Here is an 8704-nt window from a genome sequence, read left to right as displayed (position 1 = left end):
ACTACGGAAGTACCTGCATAATGTAAAATTATAATGAATATTTTAGCATTGGAAATGATGCCGAAATAATCATAATATATTTTCAATAATTTCACTGGTTATATGGACTTTCCGTAAGTCCAATTCTATTCTGAAACCTAACACAAAGCAGAAACAGTCTGCATTGAAGCAAGTTAAATGCCGTTGTGAACTGGAGCTCATATAGTAAGTATTACTAACAAAAAGCTATAGAAATAAAACTTTGTCAAACTTTATTTGGGTTCCATAGGCATTACTGACAGAAAGTTCTTTCTTCACTACATAATCTATAGTCAACCTTTGTTTGGCTTCCAAGCTCCAAATTTAATAACCTCGATGTAAGAGTGGGGTTTACCTCAGAATATTCCAAATCAAAACCATAGGCTGCCATAGTTCATAACTGCAGCAAGTTCAAAGAATATCCCTTTGCAGGTAAAATTCATTTACCATAACTATGTAGGCACTTTAACAGCTTACGTTTCTAGGAATATCTTTTAACAACCAGCGCTAAATTCAGCAGATTGAAAAGGTTGAAACAAAACTGATTCCACTTTGTATTGTGAAAGGTTTTATGACTTTTTGTCTACATTTCTATATGCAAAGGATTTTTTTGTTGCACTTGAAACCCATTGAAGTTTTAAGTGATTGTTTGTATTGAAGTACTTTTATGTGCTCGCTTTAGAGCAGTACCTGCGTTTTTTCTGAAAGAAATGCACTTGTGTTAGAACAAAGGCTATTTATATGATAATTAGCTCTTTGGGAATTTTATCACGTTCTCAATATTAAACTGTAATAAGCAAATTGTTGGTTTTCTTTTCAGCCAGACAAACGCCCGTTTTCACAAACGATGCTTGCTTAAGTGAAGCAGCAAATCAAACGCACAGCGTTGAATAGAGCTCTGTGATTAGTTCGTGTGCGTCCACACGTACTGTGGGACCTCATAGTAATGTTTGTAGTGAATACGGGGGTATGTTTTCTAAATAAGTTCCAATAATTATCACAGACAAGAGGTACACCAACAGCAACATTAAGCACTATTATAGATGACACACTTCTTGTTTTATTTAACCTAACAATCAGTTTTATATAAACATACTGCATCTCAAATGAACGTTTCGAATAAAACACCAATTTCATTGGTAACTACTATCAACTTGACAGTAGCAGTATTTTCCCAAACATTCCCAAAGAGAAAAAACAAAGCAATTCTACTCGTACATGTGTGATTGTAGACACCCCAGTTCATAGTCAGTCCGGAATCTACATACGTCAATAGTGCCTGATAAAGTCCCTTCGAATAAGCCCATGGCTATATCCCTTTGAAGGCGGTAATGTAACCAGTATCGTTCAAATCGGATTGTGGCTCGATATTCCAAGAATGCTATTTTTGAATGCTCTTAACCAAATCAGTCAACGAGAATTTTGTTGTTCATGTTTTTTCCGTGAATCGGAAATAAAATTTGTTTTAAAATTATTTTGAATAAAATACCAAGTTGCTATATTTTTTTTTTATATTGAAGGCGACAAAGTTTATCAAAGAGAGATTCTATTGAAATAACTAATGACTGCACTAATATTAATGCACTTTTACTACGAGTCTCACTAATATTGGTAAGTAGTAACTTCATCACTTACCATCAGGTGAGATACAGGCCAAGAGCTTCCTCCTTGTGGATAAAAAAGTATCATCTTTAAAATAATAAAAGGATAAAAAAAATATAAATCCTTTTATTATTTTAAAAATGGTCATCTTTTGATCTCTACAATATTTTACCCAATCTTTCTTTCATGTCATCATTATTCCATTGCTTTCCTCCATTGTGTGGATTTAAAAACAATTCAGCCGAATCGAACGCTGCACAGCAAATCATCGTATCTGACATTGCTTTTTTTCACAAAGTCCAATCACAAAATTGAAATATTTACAACAGCTCGAAAAATTCGCCCATCACTAACCCAAGGCACGAAATACGGCTACAGAAATAATCCCAGTGGACCGATGGCTAATCCACACGATTCGGAATAGGCGATCGGTGCTGCTTTGAGATAGCACGGGTGTGACGGATGGCATTGGACGATTTTGATCATCCTCGAGGCTAGGGGAATGCATATCGATACTATCGATTCTTTAAACCTTGACATTGTGGTTAGCTCGAATACAATTTATCGATTCTCTTGGGACTGTGGGAGTATCCGAAAATATATGTAGGTAGTTGATGTTTTAAAGAATTTTGTGTTTTGTGACTTTGAGTGAGATCCAAAAGATACGAAGATACGAGCTATCTAAAAGATTCACTAAAAAGTCAGAAATGTAAAAATCTCTGTAGGTCTGCGATATCTTTTATCAAAATTTGAGTAATTTGTTTTGTTACAGGCCTTTAGTCGGACAACATCCTTTGTGCTATTGAATAAATTTGAAGCCATATTTATATTTTTATTAAAAGTTACCCCACACGTAAAGCTTCCAATATTATACTCGACAAACATTACTGACAATGAGAGACTATGGAAGAAAAAACCATAATAATCTCTTTATGAAATAGGGAACTGTAATATCGTGACCCCATCTTATAATTTGACATGCATTTACAAAACTCTATGTCGTTGTATTAAGGGGGTGTAATGCAAGGATCGGTCATATTACCATAATTTCATAACGAAGGGGGAACAGATTCTAATATAACACATATTTTGATTTTTTACGGGACTTCTGTCGAGGATTTATATTTCGCGCTAATGTGTGGGATAAGTCCGCCGTGGGAGGGATCCGATTCTTTTGTGAGTACTATTCATCGTAATAGTATAATAGTAATAGCCGATTATGAACAAAAATGCCTCATTTTGGTCAGCTAAGGAGCCACTTATTGAGAAAAATGAATTAATATTTTAATATTACATTTTGATGACATTGATTTTGAAATTTGAAGGCTGAGTTGCACCACCTAACTTTAACAATAACTATAACGATGACCGGTGTTTTTTGTATGGAGTTTGACAGATTTTTTATGTTTGTTATAGACAAAGTAAAATGGTGCAACCCAGCCTAAATGTTTTACGCCTCGTAGCGAAGATGTTTTAAAGAAATCTGGAGAAGACGCAAACATTTTTTTTCTTAAAACAATACATGAAGTATTTTTATTGTATTCCTTTGTCTTTTAGCATCTTCAATCTAAAATCATCAAGTTGCTAGTTTCACAGTACCTGGCTAACTCAAGTTGCCTGTGGGTAGTTTGTTGACAGACTCGTGTACCACTCACGCCAGTCAACACTGTTCTGCAGCAGACTGCACTTAGCTGGAGCAAGCCTTGATTAGCCCTTTGAGCGTACCTACGCACGCACATGTTATGCAAAATACAGTGTGAGTCTTGATAAAGTACACATAGAAAATAGATGAAACTAGACCTATTTTTATCAACGGAAAAAATGACAAAAAATATCTCTGAGATTTTTTTTAATTATTGAATTTTTTTCTTTCAAATAAGTTATAATTTTTCAACAAAAAGGTATATCCTGATAAAATAAAAACAGTAATAATGCTTTAGTAACAGACGATACTAAAAATATATAAAATACCCACAAAATGCCAACAAAATGAAAAAAGGAAATTATGAGCACCATTCGCATTCTTCTTTCTTCCTGGTAATCTAGTAATGGTGTATCTCAAGTGTAGTTCTAGCGATCGGCCTGCGCAAAGTACACAAACGATTGTAAACAAAACCGGGCATTAATCCATTTCAGTACCCGGGCAGTGAGCTTCTTCAGTGTACACCAAAATAGAAGCGAATAGAGCAGGCTCATCCTAAGCTTCATAAAAAAAAGACAAAGATTATTTTGTTTCGAAGTGGTAGTGGAGCATGCCACATTTATATTTGAAATGTGACGTTTATGTGCCCTGATAAGGGCCTACGTAATAATTTTATTTTATTTATTAGGACAACCAACAATACAAACACGCATACATGGAATTACTATAACTAAAATTGCTTAGAACTACGTGTTGTCTTAATTATAGGCTGCCACGGCATGCAATGTGGACAGTTGCAAATTTAAAAACAAACAAATAATAAAGAATTAGTTTTTTTTATTTATGACGCGCATCAGTACTGGTTTCTCGTGGTATTTTTGAGGTGTACAAATCTAAAAACACGTAATCACTTTTCCTTTAGCTCACAATATTGTTCTGAAAGGAACGTGTAAAAGCGCTTATAGTAAAAGTAGAGGTTTATGACTTTTTATGACTTTCAACCAGTTACAGGCTTGAATCTAATATTGTATCTTAGTCATAATAAATCTGACAGATTGACATGTCCTTTTGAAAATGGAACTACCTTGCTTATCAGGAAATCAGGCTAATCTTTGACCGTGAGACCAGTAAACCTACCATGAGTTTACGTTAGGTGTGCTCGCTAGCGAGTACGTCAAAAATCTCTATGAAGATTTTGTTTCTTGAAAGTAGCCGCTAGGGGCGCTGCACAATATATGTCATACAATTAATGTCATTTTTTTACGCAGTCGCTAGCGAGCACATCTAACGTTAACTCATAGTAAGCACACAGTAGGCCTAGGATGCACGCTGTGATAACTTTTATCGATGCCAAAATGTATGGGCAAAATTGATAAAATGGCGTGATAACCGCTTATCGCGGCGCGCATCCTAGCCCAGCTGGTAAGCAGACTTACCGCTTCTTTTTCATTCAGACGGGCACTGAGCATCTCTTGCTGTACCTTTGTCGAGTAACGGATTACGGAATTAAGGTGAATCACTGTTGCTAATCCCCTCGGTTTAGTTGCGAATAAAACTAAGACAACCATGGTTATTCGTCTGAAAGTTCTTTGAAATGCTAACGCCCGTATTTACAAACATTACTAGGTATGACATACGAACCAATAAAACCACAGAACTCTATTCAACACTGTGCGTTCGATTTTCTGCTTCACTTAAGCAAGCATCGTTTGTGAATACGGGCGTTACAATAACAATAACCGGTGCTTTTTGTATGGAGTTTGACAGATTTTTGACGTTTGTCAAAGTTAAAGTAAGATGGTGCAACTCAACCTTATTATACTTCAGTTGAAAATATCTTAAGTTTCAAAGTATTTTTAATCATTGGATAACCTTGAACTGAAGAATAAGTTTAGCACATTGACAGATTCAGTAAGGAATATACTTACATATTTTATATGACAAGTTTATTCTTCAGTATCTGACGATTGATATTATCAGCCCTTATGAAAAGATTACCTAATTAAAAAGTTAAAACCTTAATAGGGATGATTCATTATTATTAATTAAATCTGCCTTGTCTTAATCTTAAGTAATTTTAAACACTTCCGGTATGAGCTTCAGAAGCCACGTGTAGTATTATTATTATCGCATAGACGCTGTTTTAGAAATGGATAATTATGCCAGGCTTTGTTTACATAGACACGCGTGAGTAGAGTTGTGAAATTATCGATGACATATTATTATCGATAGATCGATTTATCGTGTTGAGAGCATTACTTTGACAACTATCGCAATGAAGTAAACTGGACTAATATAGAGACAAAACTAGAAAATATGACATAATACGAGTACGATCAAGGCTGAAACTTAAGTCAGTATTCCTTTAAAAAAAAGTTAGTCAATTTTGGATGTAAACAAATTTTAATATAGGTACACTAATCTTCAGTACAAACGATTTGATAAAAAACTGTTGAATTATTATTATTATGTTAAACACAAGTAAATACCAATTAGCAAGTATAAATACTCAATTAGCAGGAACTGAACGAACACATCAAAGTGCCTTTGAAATTCTGCATCGTTATCGATATCGATATTTAAGAATTCTCCGAATCACACCAATTTATACACCTTTGATCTTTGATAGACATTTTGCGCCGCACTAGATAGAAGCTGGAATGTGGCAGCCATTGCACTTAGAATATTATACGAGTACTCCTTGATAAGGGTTAGGTATTAAATGTAGATGATGAGAGGTAGAATACAGGGTGACTTTGAAAATAGTTGCCAAAAATTTAGGAGCAAGTCAGAATCAGTAACATTATCGAGTTACGTAAAAAAATATTTTTTGTTTCAATTATTTTGATCCGCTGCGCACGGTTTCAAAATTTGCACACGTTGATAATTACTTCGTATATAGAAAAATACGTACACAGAGTTAACTGAAAGCATAATATACATTATTTTGCGAGAAAATAAGCCTTAGCATTTAAATCTTAAGATATGGACAGTATCTGCACCCCCGAATTACACTTTTTTTTTACTCGAAAAATAGAACAATTTAAAATAATTTCGAAAAAGTTATTTGTTATATTGTTTTACAGAGCTTTATAAAAAATGTTGGCACGTGTTTGCAATTTCACCCTGTATAATTTTCAAACAAATGAGCCAAGAAATGTTTTGCGTGAGAATTATTCTCACCTCTCATTCCCAACTAACATCTGAGTAGGGGTTTAAAGCTTGACTGATATAAACCCAACAAATGAAAGCTGACCTTGTTCCACCACCTTCACCAGAAAACAGGAGTTTTCTACGAAGTAGGTAGATACTCAAAAATTTACAAAAGAAACATAAAACAATTTGAATCCGTAGGATCCATTCCAAATAGGATTAATTTTGAACTTTTGACATTTTCCTTGTTTTTTTTTTACACCTTCACTGAAAATATTTGTTTTTTTGTTGTAAAATCAATAAAGAAAGAAAGAAAAATCTTTATTTGACAACTTAATAGTAAAAATTAAATACATTCATATCATTTTAGATCACAAACATCTTAATAACAAAGTGGTCAAAAAGGCCACCCACTCGGTAACGTCTTGGCCCGTCTGCCAAGACACTGATTTTTAGTGGGCGCCTTTTTGTATGTAGGGGCATTCAATTATACAAAAAAAATAATTAAAAAAAAATAACATAAAATTTTACAGTATTTAGCTATGTTCCAAGCATGATCAATAACCACGGGGTGGTATTGGGACCTTGTTTACTTGATGGACTGCCGAGGTGTTCTGAGATGGCGTGGGTAGAATCCGGAAAATCCCTCGATTGAAGTTGTTAAATTAAATTAGGAAATAAGCTGACCGTTTCAATGAGTGGGTGTTTGAAACCTAGAGGGTGTGTAAATATTGTTCTTGATACATCTCATTAATTCTATGCAGCTGCTTCAGCTTGAGTTTATTAGTTTTGTGTATTTTGATAACTACGCGAGACAAAAATCTATCTAAGTTACAAACGATAGGTAAACTTCCACAAAACACTTCTTGAGCGTCTATAATGAAACTTAAAACTTAAGGTTTTTTTATCGCCATCAATCAGATATCTTAATTATTGAAATACAAATGTTTTATTTGATTCAATAAATGTCCGTCCAGTAACTTCACTACATGGCCCTTAAGTGTCCTGGAAGTTTACCCTATATTAATAGAGTTCAGTTTTTAATAATATGGAAAAAAATGCCTCCTAGGTGGGGAAGGTTCTTGCCGGGCAATGAGATGAGATGCAACTTTTAACGCTTAAAATGTTAATGATTCAAAGTCTATCTACTGTTTTATATTTTATACGTAACTTTAGAACGTACTGAAACTATCACGACATACGAGTATCTACAACCATTTTCTGCATCAGCTCTATAAGAGAAGTTATGGTCCCCCATTAAAATCAGACTTCAAATAGTAACTGTAAACGTTTTTATTCGGCCATTATTCTACATTAGTACCCCATAACCATTTGCTATTATGTTACTGCCCCTAACCTATAAGAAATAAAATCAGCTGGACACGTCCCGTCGCATCGAATCACTGACCTAACATAAAGATCTCTTATCTCATACAATGGAGTAAAGATCAGTAGACTCTTTGCTAAGAAGCACATTCACGCCAGTCTCACAATGCGCGTGGACGCACTGGGTGACTCACGAACCAATCACTCTATTCAAGAGTGAAGAGAGCTCAGCTCAAGATTGAAGAGGCAAGCATCGTTTGTGAAAACGCGCGTTAGGGTCGTGCATGAGTTGAAATAAAATGACGTGTGTGTTCATAATACATTGTTAAGTTATAGAACTAAAGGCGTCATAAATATTAAAAATCCATTATTTTTATTTTTATTCAGTTCAAAAGAAGCCAAGTTTTGGAGGGGTTTTCCAATAAAATTGCAGAGATAACTAATTTATCTAATAGTAGCTTCAGCAATGATTCAGTTATGATACTATGTGTGTTTTTAACTCATAGTTTATTTACACAGATATCTGATCTGTATTTTTGAGGATTTAGGATCAAATAAAGAATTTTCTTTATTTTTTCATAGTTTAGGACTTGTTGACATGACTTGTAATGGCGCCGTGTTAACACTTAAGGACTCGCTAATGGGTCTAACGGACCCAGTCCTTCAATTTTTGTGTAATAACTTTTAAGTTTTGACGTTTGCGATGTTGTCGCTCTTAGTACCTTTCCACGACATTGTAGCACGGCCAATAGCGGTCGTACTCGACAAATAGCCCACTGCATGTGAGTGCTACAGACGAAAAAGGTGTTTTTGAGTCAGCTGGACCCGGTAAATAAAGCGATTTTTTTAATGTTCTATACTAATTTCTCATTAATAGTTAATTATTATAAGAAGGCAAATCATAGTTCTTTACGAAAACATACAAGGCATTTTTTAAAATAATTCATTACAGAAATTTTCAAA

This window comes from Ostrinia nubilalis, chromosome 14 (assembly GCF_963855985.1).
Source record: "Ostrinia nubilalis chromosome 14, ilOstNubi1.1, whole genome shotgun sequence".
Lineage (NCBI taxonomy): Eukaryota > Metazoa > Arthropoda > Insecta > Lepidoptera > Crambidae > Ostrinia > Ostrinia nubilalis.
The sequence above is the reverse complement of the archived record's forward strand: the minus strand, read 5'-3'. Positions refer to the sequence as shown.